This window comes from Lissotriton vulgaris, unplaced genomic scaffold, assembly GCF_964263255.1.
Source record: "Lissotriton vulgaris unplaced genomic scaffold, aLisVul1.2 SCAFFOLD_1444, whole genome shotgun sequence".
NCBI classification, from domain to species: Eukaryota; Metazoa; Chordata; class Amphibia; order Caudata; family Salamandridae; genus Lissotriton; species Lissotriton vulgaris.
This window is the reverse complement of record NW_028246333.1, coordinates 491,173-503,824: the sequence shown is the minus strand read 5'-3', so window position 1 is coordinate 503,824 and position 12,652 is coordinate 491,173. Positions and strand designations below refer to the sequence as shown.

The window sequence follows — 12,652 nt, the reverse complement described above, 5'->3', positions numbered from 1 at the left end:
ACGATGAAAATAAAGAATGATCGAGCCCTACTGCTCGTTCCCATGTTATTTGATATACCCAGTATTTATTACGAAGTTGTGCTTAGACACGATCGTATGAAGCGCCACTGGTTAATGTGAACGCCAGACTCGCAAAAAAGGAGGGTAACTATTTTGGAGAGTGTGCTTAGAAAAAGCACTTGTGTACTTAAGTTTAGAACACCAAATATGAAATACCTCGTGTTTGTTCCGTACACGCATTTATGTCGTTACAGAAGATGAAGTGTGAGATATGATAATTGTGAGGTTGAATATAATTCTAATCCCAAACAGTATCCAAGCATCAGTACGTAACTCACCCTTTGGAAAGAAAAACCGGAAGTAGTGATGTGGCCACGAGTATTATTATTGCGCTAGAAAGCGTAGTCGGGTGATTCCTACAGGTAAACATAGTTTGAATCAGAAACGTTTAAGAAATGTGATGGTAATGTATACCATGTCACGTAAATTCATTATGGGAGCTATTACTGCATGGAAACAAACCATTGATAAATATTCATACCTTAAAAAGTTTTATAGGAAAGACCTTGCCCGGGAGGAGAAGAGTTTAAAGCTGTTACGCTAGAAATCGGGTATTAAGGCGGGTACACCTGTAAAGTGAAAAAAGAAAAAACACGAGTGGTGTAATCTTTTCTCATTATGATGCGGTTTGTTACAGGAAAGGGAAAAAATTAGTATGTGAGGCGAGTTGTTTTACCTGAAAAGTTTCGTTCTCCCTCCTGTAGTTCCCGGTGCCGTTGTTCGAAAAACGGTCACCTGACAGGAAGTGGGGGTCTCTATTTAAGCCTACTTCCGGAACTTGCTCTTTCAGTCCTAGAGACACTAGAACGGTAACGTATCGTTTAGTTAGACGAAACGTTGGCCGATTTTAGAAAAAATACTGCATTCTAGAATCGGGTTGGGTGAGTCAATGGAAAAAATTGGTTCAAGGTAGAAATCTGAGACTCGGCGTTCTGATAGTTGGAGTGAAAAATATGAAAACCCAAGAATCAGTTGATATGCCGATTTAGCAAGGTGAATTAGAACGGGAGCAAACATTCAAAAGCGAATTCGCTTAACCAGCTTAACCAGGAGTGAACCCGGTTAATATCCGGTAGGATGAGAGTATTAGGAGCGAAAAAATTGCATTGATTATACTGATACTTGGTCCTGATAATGGTAGTGTTTAGTGTTGTATAGTGTGACACTAAGCAGACGATTTCAACAGCAGAGTACATATTTAAAGTTATAAAAGGAAGTGATCCAGTGAGTATATACAGTTACATAATTTCTGACAAGTAACAAAAAGGAAAAGGCGTTAGAGAACACATATTAGGCACACATGTTGTAGTGTAAATATAAACATAGGTCTTATTTAGGAGGGAAAAAATGTCCCTATTGTAATGTGGAATTGGGGTTCGGGAGATGTTCTAATTCTTTGTAAGGACTGTTTCGATTTGATTTAATTCCCTAAGAAATATTGCATCTCAGGGTCGTAGTTTAAGCCCAGTTCGATACTGCGAAGACGCATAATCCAGGTCGCTTCTTTGCGTCTCAAAGTTAGCTCTCGGTTGCCACCCCTGATGTGAGTGGGTACTGTTTCGATGCCATAGAAACTGATGCGGAAATCTTCAATGGTTGACTGACATTTAGCTACATGTAAGGCAACAGGATACTTGGGGTCTTGTTTTTGTATCGCTCTCATATGTTCAGAGATCCTGTCTTTCAGACTTCTTATTGTGCTGCCCACATATTGTTTTCCGCAATGGCACTCAATTATGTATATTACATATTTTGTAGTGCAATTGATATTCATTCTGATGTCATATGTGTCCCCATTGGGACCAGTAAATTTTGTAGTCTTGTGTTTTGCCCATTTGCACATTACACAAAAGCCGCATTTGAAGAAGCCCTTATTGCGTTGAGTCAGCCAGTCCGGAGTTGTGTCTATTCTTGGAACGGTGGGACTGAGTCTGTTCTTCAGGGTTCTTCCTCTGCGGAAAGTTATTTGTGGAGTTGGGGGAATTAGATCCTTAAGTACTGGATCAGTTTTAAGCAGGTTCCAGTGTTTGATCATGCTGGTACGAATTGATCTGTGTAGACTGTTGAATTCTGTGATCATCCTTATTGTGGAATCCTTCGCCTTTTTCGAGTTGTTACATTTGAGTGTCTCTGGTCTCGTGATTTTATTAAGTCTCTTTTTTGCTGTGGACAGGATGGATTGGGGATATCCACGTTTTTTGAATCTCTGTTCCATGTCTTGTACAGTATCCGCCAGATCGCTGTCATTGCTGCAGTTTCTTCTGGCTCTGAGGAATTCCCCAAATGGTATTGATCTAATTTGGTGTGGCGGGTGATGACTATCCGCTCGAAGTATAGCATTACACGAAGTGGGCTTTCTGTAAAGTTTACTGTGTAATTTGTTGTTGAGAATGTAGAATTCCAAGTCCAGAAACTCTATTTTGGTTTTACTGGACTTCATCGTGAAACTCAGTTCCCAATCGTTATGATTAAGATGTTCAAAGAAACTTTGGAGAAGTTCGTCTGAGCCTGTCCACAGTAAGATACAGTCGTCTATATACCGACCCCAGAATAATAAGGAGTCGGTGTACTGACTGCCCTTAGTACCCCAAATGTGGTCTGTTTCAAAGGACCCCATGAACAAATTGGCAAAAGATGGCGAGAATTTGGAGCCCATGGCTACTCCACGTTTTTGCCGGTACCAGTTTTTTTGAAACATAAAGAAGTTGTTATTGAGAATCAGAGTCATCATGGTTATCAACATGTCGGTATGCGCCCACAGGGATGCTGGTCTGTTGGACAGAACTCGTGTTATGGCTTCTATACCTAGGACAGGGTTGATACTTGTGTATAGGGCAACCACGTCCATAGTCACTATGGTGGTATTTGGTTGCCATTCTAGGTCATTTAGTACACTCAGTATATGCTTGGAGTCCTGGATGAATGAGGGTAGATTTTTGACCAGTGGGCCTAGAAACAAATCCACATACTCAGCCAATCTCTCGGTAGGGCCCCCTATGCCAGAGACAATTGGTCTGCCTGGTGGGAAGGGGAGATCTTTGTGGATTTTAGGAAGGGTATACAGCCATGGAAATGTTGGTTTGTGCACTTTAAGGTACATATATTCATCTTCGTTCAGTAGGCCATCTTCTTTCCATTTGTGTAGATGGTCATTAATGGATGTTGTTAAGATGCCCATGGGGTTAAGTGTGATCGGTTCATAACAAGAAGTATCAGCTAATTGACTTAGTATTTCATTGTTGTAATCGTCTGCATTCATAATTACAATGTTCCCTCCTTTGTCCGCTTCGCGGATCACAATGGTGGAAGTCTGTGTGAGTGTGGTGAGGGCAAAGCGCTCGCCTTTGGTGAGGTTATCTTTAAATGCAAATGTTTCGTTAAGTTTTTTTGTGTTAATTTTGTTGATGTCCTCAAGAACACGCTTGTGAAAAATGTCAATATTGTTGCCACCTGGTAGAGTTGGTGTCCAAGTGGATTTATTTTTCAAACCACTAACAACCCCTAGATCTGTGTCTATGTTCAATTCCTCTAGAAGTTGTCCCATCTCTACGGGGCTGTCTTCGCATTCGGTAATAGATAACAATAGGTGTATTGCTTGTATATCTTTTATTGTAGTCACATTGTCTGTTAATACATCAGGAATATTTTTAACATTTCTAGTATTGGTAGTTTTTCCAGCAAAAAACTTTTTCAATTTTAGGCTCCGTACAAATTTAAAGAGGTCTACTTTCGTTTGGCATGTGTCTCCTACTGAGAAGGGATTGAAGTTTAAACCCCTGGAAAGGAGATTAGTCATATCAGCAGTCAGTGGAAAAGAGGAGAGGTTGACCACTTGGACCTCGTTGTGTCTGGTCTCTATTTCCTTGCTGTTCCTGATCTCAGTTTTTTTCTTCGCCTCGCATACTAATTTTTTCCCTTTCCTGTAACAAACCGCATCATAATGAGAAAAGATTACACCACTCGTGTTTTTTCTTTTTTCACTTTACAGGTGTACCCGCCTTAATACCCGATTTCTAGCGTAACAGCTTTAAACTCTTCTCCTCCCGGGCAAGGTCTTTCCTATAAAACTTTTTAAGGTATGAATATTTATCAATGGTTTGTTTCCATGCAGTAATAGCTCCCATAATGAATTTACGTGACATGGTATACATTACCATCACATTTCTTAAACGTTTCTGATTCAAACTATGTTTACCTGTAGGAATCACCCGACTACGCTTTCTAGCGCAATAATAATACTCGTGGCCACATCACTACTTCCGGTTTTTCTTTCCAAAGGGTGAGTTACGTACCGATGCTTGGATACTGTTTGGGATTAGAATTATATTCAACCTCACAATTATCATATCCCACACTTCATCTTCTGTAACGACATAAATGCGTGTACGGAACAAACACGAGGTATTTCATATTTGGTGTTCTAAACTTAAGTACACAAGTGCTTTTTCTAAGCACACTCTCCAAAATAGTTACCCTCCTTTTTTGCGAGTCTGGCGTTCACATTAACCAGTGGCGCTTCATACGATCGTGTCTAAGCACAACTTCGTAATAAATACTGGGTATATCAAATAACATGGGAACGAGCAGTAGGGCTCGATCATTCTTTATTTTCATCGTGCGAATCCACAAAAATCCATTAACTAAGATTAAAACAGGCTAAAACATCTCTTTCTGTACATATAACAACACTATTCGCTCCTACCTAGCGTATTATATGGAATTGTCAATATATTTAGCTGTTAAGCCTTCCTTCTTGAATATAATTGACAGAATTAAAACACTAAAAAGTCACTATAAGTCACAATGAGGACTGTACTCGCCAACAAGCACGGACACCTTTTCACTCGTTTGTCACAACTTGTCATATTCCCGTGTCTTACCTTTTCTTCTTTTTTTGAAATATTATCCACGCATACTGGTTAATGTGTTTGCTTTTAAGGACATTAATAAACTTTAGAATTTTTAAAATCACATCCACATAATCTGAATAGCCACGATAAAAGATCACCACCTCTCACAGTCACAAACAACGTAGATATCAAGTCACACTTTTATGACACAATGTCACCCAATGGCATGCCCGCCTTATGTCACCAAGGGTCACCAATCACCTTTTCACTCATGTCAAATCAACCATACAAATGCATCTTTTGTATCTATACCCAGCCCTGAAGATTCGCAGTCTGTTTCCCTGCGATGAAACACGTGTTGGCCAGAACAAGAGGAACAATAAATTTGTTTTCTATAACAAGGATTCTACCTCTTTGAACTTTCTTACTGTTGATTCTGAAACACCATTGATGTGCGCAATTTACTACTGTACCATAACCTGAACTTACCGAGCCTTTATGATATTCAGCTGACAGCGGTGCAGGGTGAGGGTCTTAAAGACTCAGGAGAGTTCAGCTGACAGGGGTCGCAGGGTGAGGGGCTTTGAGACTCAGTAAAGCTCAGCTGACAGAGGTGCAGGGAGAGGGGCTTTGAGACTCAGGTGAGCTTAGCTGACAGGGGTCACAGGGTGAGGGGCTTTAAGACTAAGGTAAGCTCAGCTAACAGCGGTGCAGGGTGAGGGACTTCAAGACTCAGGTGAGCTCAGTTGACCACAGTGTAGGGTGAGAGGCAATGGGAATCAGGTGAGCTCAGCTGACAGCGGTGCAGGGTGTGGGCTTCGAGACTCAGGTGACCTCAGCTGACAGCGGTGCAGGTTGAGGGCTTCGAGACTTAGGTGAGCTCCGCTGACAGGGGTCGCGGGGTGAGGGGCTTAAGGACTCAGGTGACCTCAGCTGACATGGGTCAAAGGGTGAGGGGCTTTGAGACTCAGCTGAGCTCAGCTGACAGAGTTGCAGGGTGAGAGGCTTCCAGACTCTGGCGAGCTCAATTGACAGCTGTACCGTGTGAGGGGCTTCAAGACTCAGTTGAGCTCAGCTGACAGGGGTCACAAGGTGAGGAGCTTTGAGACTCAGGTGAGTTTAGCTGACAGCGGTGCAGGGTGAGGGGCTTTGAGACTCAGGTGAGGTCAGAAGACAGGGGTGCAGGGTGAGAGTCTTCAAGACTCAGGGGAGCTCAGCTGACAGGGGTCGCAGGTGAGGGGCTTTGAGACTCAGGTGAGCTCAGCTGACAGCGGTGCAGGGTGAGGGGCTTCGAGACTCAGGTGATCTCAGCTGGCATGGGTCGCAGGGTGAGGGGCTTCGAGACTCAGGTGAGATCAGCTGACAGCGGTGCCGGTGTGAGGTGCTTCAAGACTCAGTTGAGCTCAGCTGACAGGGGTCACAGGTTGAGGGGCTTTGAGACTCAGGTGAGCTCAGCAGACAGCGGTGCAGGGTGAGGGGCTTTGAGACTCAAGTGAGCTCAGCTGACAGCGGTGCAGGGTGAGGGTCTTCAAGACTCAAGAGAGCTCAGCTGACAGCGGTGCAGGGTGAGGGGCTTTGAGACTCAAGTGAGCTCAGCTGACAGGGGTCACAGGTGATGGGCTTTCAGACTCAGGTAAGCTCAGCTGACAGAGGTGCAGGGTGAGGGGCTTTGAGACTCAGGTGAGCTCAGCTGACAGGGGTCGCAGGGTGAGGGGCTTTGAGACTCAGGTGAGCTCAGCTGACAGCGGTGCACAGTGAGGGGCTTTGAGACTCAGGTGAGCTCTGCCGACAGCAGTGCAGGGTGAGGGGCTTCGAAACCCATGTGAGCTCAGCTGACAGAGGTGCAGGGTGAGGGGCTTTGAGACTCAGGTGAGCTCAGCTGACGGCAGCTCAGGGTGAGGGGCTTCGAGACTCAGGTGAGCTCAGCTGACAGGGGTCGCAGGGTGGGGGGCTTCAGGACTCAGGTGAGCTCAGCTGACAGGGGTCACGGAGTGAGGGGCTTCAAGACTCAGGTGACCTCAGCTGACAGGGGTCAAAGGGTGAGGGGCTTTGAGACTTAGGTGAGCTCAGCTGACAAGGGTCGCAGGGTGAGGGGCTTTGAGACTCAGGTGAGCTCAGCTGACAGTGGTGCAGGGTGAGGGGCTTCGAGACTCAGGTGAGCTCAGCTGACAGCAGTGCAGGGTGATGGGCTTCGAGACTCAGGTGAGCTCAGATGACAGGGGTCGCAGGGGGGAGGGGCTTTGAGACTCAGGTGAGCTCACCTGACAGCAGCGCAGGGTGAGGGGCTTCGAGACTCGGGTGAGCTCAGCTGACAGGGGTCACAGGGTATGGGGCTTTGAGACTCAGGTGAGCACAGCAGACAGTGGTCACATGGTGAGGGGCTTTGAGACTCAAGTGAGCTCAGCTGACAGTGGTGCAGGGTGAGGGTCTTAAAGACTCAGGAGAGTTCAGCTGACAGGGGTCGCAGGGTGAGGGGCTTTGAGACTCAGGAAAGCTCAGCTGACAGAGGTGCAGGGTGAGGGGCTTTGAGACTCAGGTAAGCTCAGCTAACAGCGGTGCAGGGTGAGGGACTTCAAGACTCAGGTGAGCTCAGTTGACGACAGTGCAGGGTGAGGGGCTTCGGGAATCAGGTGAGCTCAGCTGACAGTGGTGCAGGGTGAGGGGCTTCAAGACTCAGGTTAGCTGAGGTGACAGGGGTCGCGGGGGATGGGCTTCAAGACTCAGTTGAGCTCAACTAACAGCGGTGCAGGGTGAGGGGCTTCGAGACTCAGGTGATTTCAGCTGACAGGGGTCGCAGGGTGAGGGGCTTCGAGACTAAGGTGAGATCAGCTGGCAGCGGTGCCGGTGTGAGGTGCTTCAAGACTCAGTTGAGCTCAGCTGACAGGGGTCACAGGTTGAGGGGCTTTGAGACTCAGGTGAGCACAGCAGACAGGGGTCACAGGGTGAGAGGCTTTGAGACTCAGGTGAGCTCAGCAGACAGCGGTGCAGGGTGAGGGGCTTTGAGACTCAAGTGAGCTCAGCTGACAGCGGTGCAAGGTGAGGATCTTCAAGACTCAAGAGAGCTCAGCTGACAGCGGTGCAGGGTGAGGGGCTTTGAGACTCAAGTGAGCTCAGCTGACAGGGGTCACAGGTGAGGGGCTTCGAGACTCAGGTGAGCTCAGATGACAGGGATCGCAGGGGGGAGGGGCTTTGAGACTCAGGTGAGCTCACCTGACAGCAGCGCAGGGTGAGGGGCTTTGAGACTCAGGTGAGCTCAGCTGACAGGGGTCACAGGGTATGGGGCTTTAAGACTCAGGTGAGCACAGCAGACAGGGGTCACATGGTGAGGGGCTTTGAGAGTCAAGTGAGCTCAGCTGACAGCGGTGCAGGGTGAAAGTCTTAAAGACTCAGGAGAGTTCAGCTGACAGGGGTCGCAGGGTGAGGGGCTTTGAGACTCAGGAAAGCTCAGCTGACAGAGGTGCAGGGTGAGGGGCTTTGAGACTCAGGTAAGCTCAGCTAACAGCGGTGCAGGGTGAGGGACTTCGAGACTCAGGTGAGCTCAGTTGACGACAGTGCAGGGTGAGGGGCTTCGGGAATCAGGTGAGCTCAGCTGACAGTGGTGCAGGGTGAGGGGCTTCAAGACTCAGGCTAGCTGAGGTGACAGGGGTCGCGGGGGATGGGCTTCAAGAGTCAGTTGAGCTCAACTAACAGCGGTGCAGGGTGAGGGGCTTTGAGACTCAGGTGATCTCAGCTGACAGGGGTCGCAGGGTGAGGGGCTTCGAGACTCAGGTGAGATCAGCTGGCAGCGGTGCCGGTGTGAGGTGCTTCAAGACTCAGTTGAGCTCAGCTGACAGGGGTCAATGGTTGAGGGGCTTTGAGACTCAGGTGAGCACAGCAGACAGGGGTCACAGGGTGAGGGGCTTTGAGACTCAGGTGAGATCAGCTGACAGCGGTGCCGGTGTGAGGTGCTTCAAGACTCTGTTGAGCTCAGCTGACAGGGGTCACAGGTTGAGGGGCTTTGAGACTCAGGTGAGCTCAGCAGACAGCGGTGCAGGTTGATGGGCTTTGAGACTCAAGTGAGCTCAGCTGACAGCGGTGCAGGGTGAGGGTCTTCAAGACTCAAGAGAGCTCAGCTGACAGCGGTGCAGGGTGAGGGGCTTTGAGACTCAAGTGAGCTCAGCTGACAGGGGTCACAGGTGATGGGCTATCAGACTCAGGTAAGCTCAGCTGACAGAGGTGCAGGGTGAGGGGCTTTGAGACTCAGGTGAGCTCAGCTGACAGGGGTCGCAGGGTGAGGGACTTTGAGACTCAGGTGAGCTCAGCTGACAGCGGTGCACAGTGAGGGGCTTTGAGACTCAGGTGAGCTCTGCTGACAGCAGTGCAGGGTGAGGGGCTTCGAAACTCATGTGAGCTCAGCTGACAGAGGTGCAGGGTGAGGGGCTTTGAGACTCAGGTGAGCTCAGCTGACGGCAGCTCAGGGTGAGGGGCTTCGAGACTCAGGTGAGCTCAGCTGACAGGGGTCGCAGGGTGGGGGGCTTCAGGACTCAGGTGAGCTCAGCTGACAGGGGTCACGGAGTGAGGGGCTTCAAGACTCAGGTGACCTCAGCTGACAGGGGTCAAAGGGTGAGGGGCTTTGAGACTTAGGTGAGCTCAGCTGACAAGGGTCGCAGGGTGAGGGGCTTTGAGACTCAGGTGAGCTCAGCTGACAGTGGTGCAGGGTGAGGGGCTTCGAGACTCAGGCGAGCTCAGCTGACAGCAGTGCAGGGTGATGGGCTTCGAGACTCAGGTGAGCTCAGATGACAGGGGTCGCAGGGGGGAGGGGCTTTGAGACTCAGGTGAGCTCACCTGACAGCAGCGCAGGGTGAGGGGCTTCGAGACTCGGGTGAGCTCAGCTGACAGGGGTCACAGGGTATGGGGCTTTGAGACTCAGGTGAGCACAGCAGACAGGGGTCACATGGTGAGGGGCTTTGAGACTCAAGTGAGCTCAGCTGACAGCGGTGCAGGGTGAGGGTCTTAAAGACTCAGGAGAGTTCAGCTGACAGGGGTCGCAGGGTGAGGGGCTTTGAGACTCAGGAAAGCTCAGCTGACAGAGGTGCAGGGTGAGGGGCTTTGAGACTCAGGTAAGCTCAGCTAACAGCGGTGCAGGGTGAGGGACTTCAAGACTCAGGTGAGCTCAGTTGACGACAGTGCAGGGTGAGGGGCTTCGGGAATCAGGTGAGCTCAGCTGACAGTGGTGCAGGGTGAGGGGCTTCAAGACTCAGGTTAGCTGAGGTGACAGGGGTCGCGGGGGATGGGCTTCAAGACTCAGTTGAGCTCAACTAACAGCGGTGCAGGGTGAGGGGCTTCGAGACTCAGGTGATCTCAGCTGACAGGGGTCGCAGGGTGAGGGGCTTCGAGACTGAGGTGAGATCAGCTGGTAGCGGTGCCGGTGTGAGGTGCTTCAAGACTCAGTTGAGCTCAGCTGACAGGGGTCACAGGTTGAGGGGCTTTGAGACTCAGGTGAGCACAGCAGACAGGGGTCACAGGGTGAGGGGCTTTGAGACTCAGGTGAGCTCAGCAGACAGCGGTGCAGGGTGAGGGGCTTTGAGACTCAAGTGAGCTCAGCTGACAGCGGTGCAAGGTGAGGATCTTCAAGACTCAAGAGAGCTCAGCTGACAGCGGTGCAGGGTGAGGGGCTTTGAGACTCAAGTGAGCTCAGCTGACAGGGGTCAACGGTGAGGGGCTTCGAGACTCAGGTGAGCTCAGATGACAGGGATCGCAGGGGGAGGGGCTTTGAGACTCAGGTGAGCTCACCTGACAGCAGCGCAGGGTGAGGGGCTTCGAGACTCAGGTGAGCTCAGCTGACAGGGGTCACAGGGTATGGGGCTTTGAGACTCAGGTGAGCACAGCAGACAGGGGTCACATGGTGAGGGGCTTTGAGAGTCAAGTGAGCTCAGCTGACAGCGGTGCAGGGTGAGGGTCTTAAAGACTCAGGAGAGTTCAGCTGAGAGGGGTCGCAGGGTGAGGGGCTTTGAGACTCAGGAAAGCTCAGCTGACAGAGGTGCAGGGTGAGGGGCTTTGAGACTCAGGTAAGCTCAGCTAACAGCGGTGCAGGGTGAGGAACTTCAAGACTCAGGTGAGCTCAGTTGACGACAGTGCAGGGTGAGGGGCTTCGGGAATCAGGTGAGCTCAGCTGACAGTGGTGCAGGGTGAGGGGCTTCGAGACTCAGGTGAGCTCAGCTGACAGCAGTGCAGGGTGATGGGCTTCGAGACTCAGGTGAGCTCAGATGACAGGGGTCGCAGGGGGGAGGGGCTTTGAGACTCAGGTGAGCTCACCTGACAGCAGCGCAGGGTCAGGGGCTTCGAGACTCGGGTGAGCTCAGCTGACAGGGGTCACAGGGTATGGGGCTTTGAGACTCAGGTGAGCACAGCAGACAGGGGTCACATGGTGAGGGGCTTTGAGACTCAAGTGAGCTCAGCTGACAGCGGTGCAGGGTGAGGGTCTTAAAGACTCAGGAGAGTTCAGCTGACAGGGGTCGCAGGGTGAGGGGCTTTGAGACTCAGGAAAGCTCAGCTGACAGAGGTGCAGGGTGAGGGGCTTTGAGACTCAGGTAAGCTCAGCTAACAGCGGTGCAGGGTGAGGGACTTCAAGACTCAGGTGAGCTCAGTTGACGACAGTGCAGGGTGAGGGGCTTCGGGAATCAGGTGAGCTCAGCTGACAGTGGTGCAGGGTGAGGGGCTTCAAGACTCAGGTTAGTTGAGGTGACAGGGGTCGCGGGGGATGGGCTTCAAGACTCAGTTGAGCTCAACTAACAGCGGTGCAGGGTGAGGGGCTTCGAGACTCAGGTGATCTCGGCTGACAGGGGTCGCAGGGTGAGGGGCTTCGAGACTAAGGTGAGATCAGCTGGCAGCGGTGCCGGTGTGAGGTGCTTCAAGACTCAGTTGAGCTCAGCTGACAGGGGTCACAGGTTGAGGGGCTTTGAGACTCAGGTGAGCACAGCAGACAGGGGTCACAGGGTGAGGGGTTTTGAGACTCAGGTGAGCTCAGCAGACAGCGGTGCAGGGTGAGGGGCTTTGAGACTCAAGTGAGCTCAGCTGACAGCGGTGCAAGGTGAGGATCTTCAAGACTCAAGAGAGCTCAGCTGACAGCGGTGCAGGGTGAGGGGCTTTGAGACTCAAGTGAGCTCAGCTGACAGGGGTCACAGGTGAGGGGCTTCGAGACTTAGGTGAGCTCAGATGACAGGGATCGCAGGGGGGAGGGGCTTTGAGACTCAGGTGAGCTCACCTGACAGCAGCGCAGGGTGAGGGGCTTCGAGACTCAGGTGAGCTCAGCTGACAGGGGTCACAGGGTATGGGGCTTTGAGACTCAGGTGAGCACAGCAGACAGGGGTCACATGGTGAGGGGCTTTGAGAGTCAAGTGAGCTCAGCTGACAGCGGTGCAGGGTGAGGGTCTTAAAGACTCAGGAGAGTTCAGCAGACAGGGGTCGCAGGGTGAGGGGCTTTGAGACTCAGGAAAGCTCAGCTGACAGAGGTGCAGGGTGAGGGGCTTTGAGACTCAGGTAAGCTCAGCTAACAGCGGTGCAGGGTGAGGGACTTCAAGACTCAGGTGAGCTCAGTTGACGACAGTGCAGGGTGAGGGGCTTCGGGAATCAGGTGAGCTCAGCTGACAGTGGTGCAGGGTGAGGGGCTTCAAGACTCAGGTTAGCTGAGGTGACAGGGGTCGCGGGGGATGGGCTTCAAGACTCAGTTGAGCTCAACTAACAGCGGTGCAGGGTGAGGGGCT

At 50.8% G+C, this 12,652-nt stretch overlaps 1 protein-coding gene across 1 annotated transcript in view; it reads left to right on the top strand.

Moving 5' to 3' along the window:
- LOC147665981 (peptidoglycan-recognition protein SC2-like) overlaps positions 1-12,652 on the top strand; it is a 108,714-nt gene that overhangs the window by 31,592 nt on the left and 64,470 nt on the right. The window lies entirely within an intron of this gene.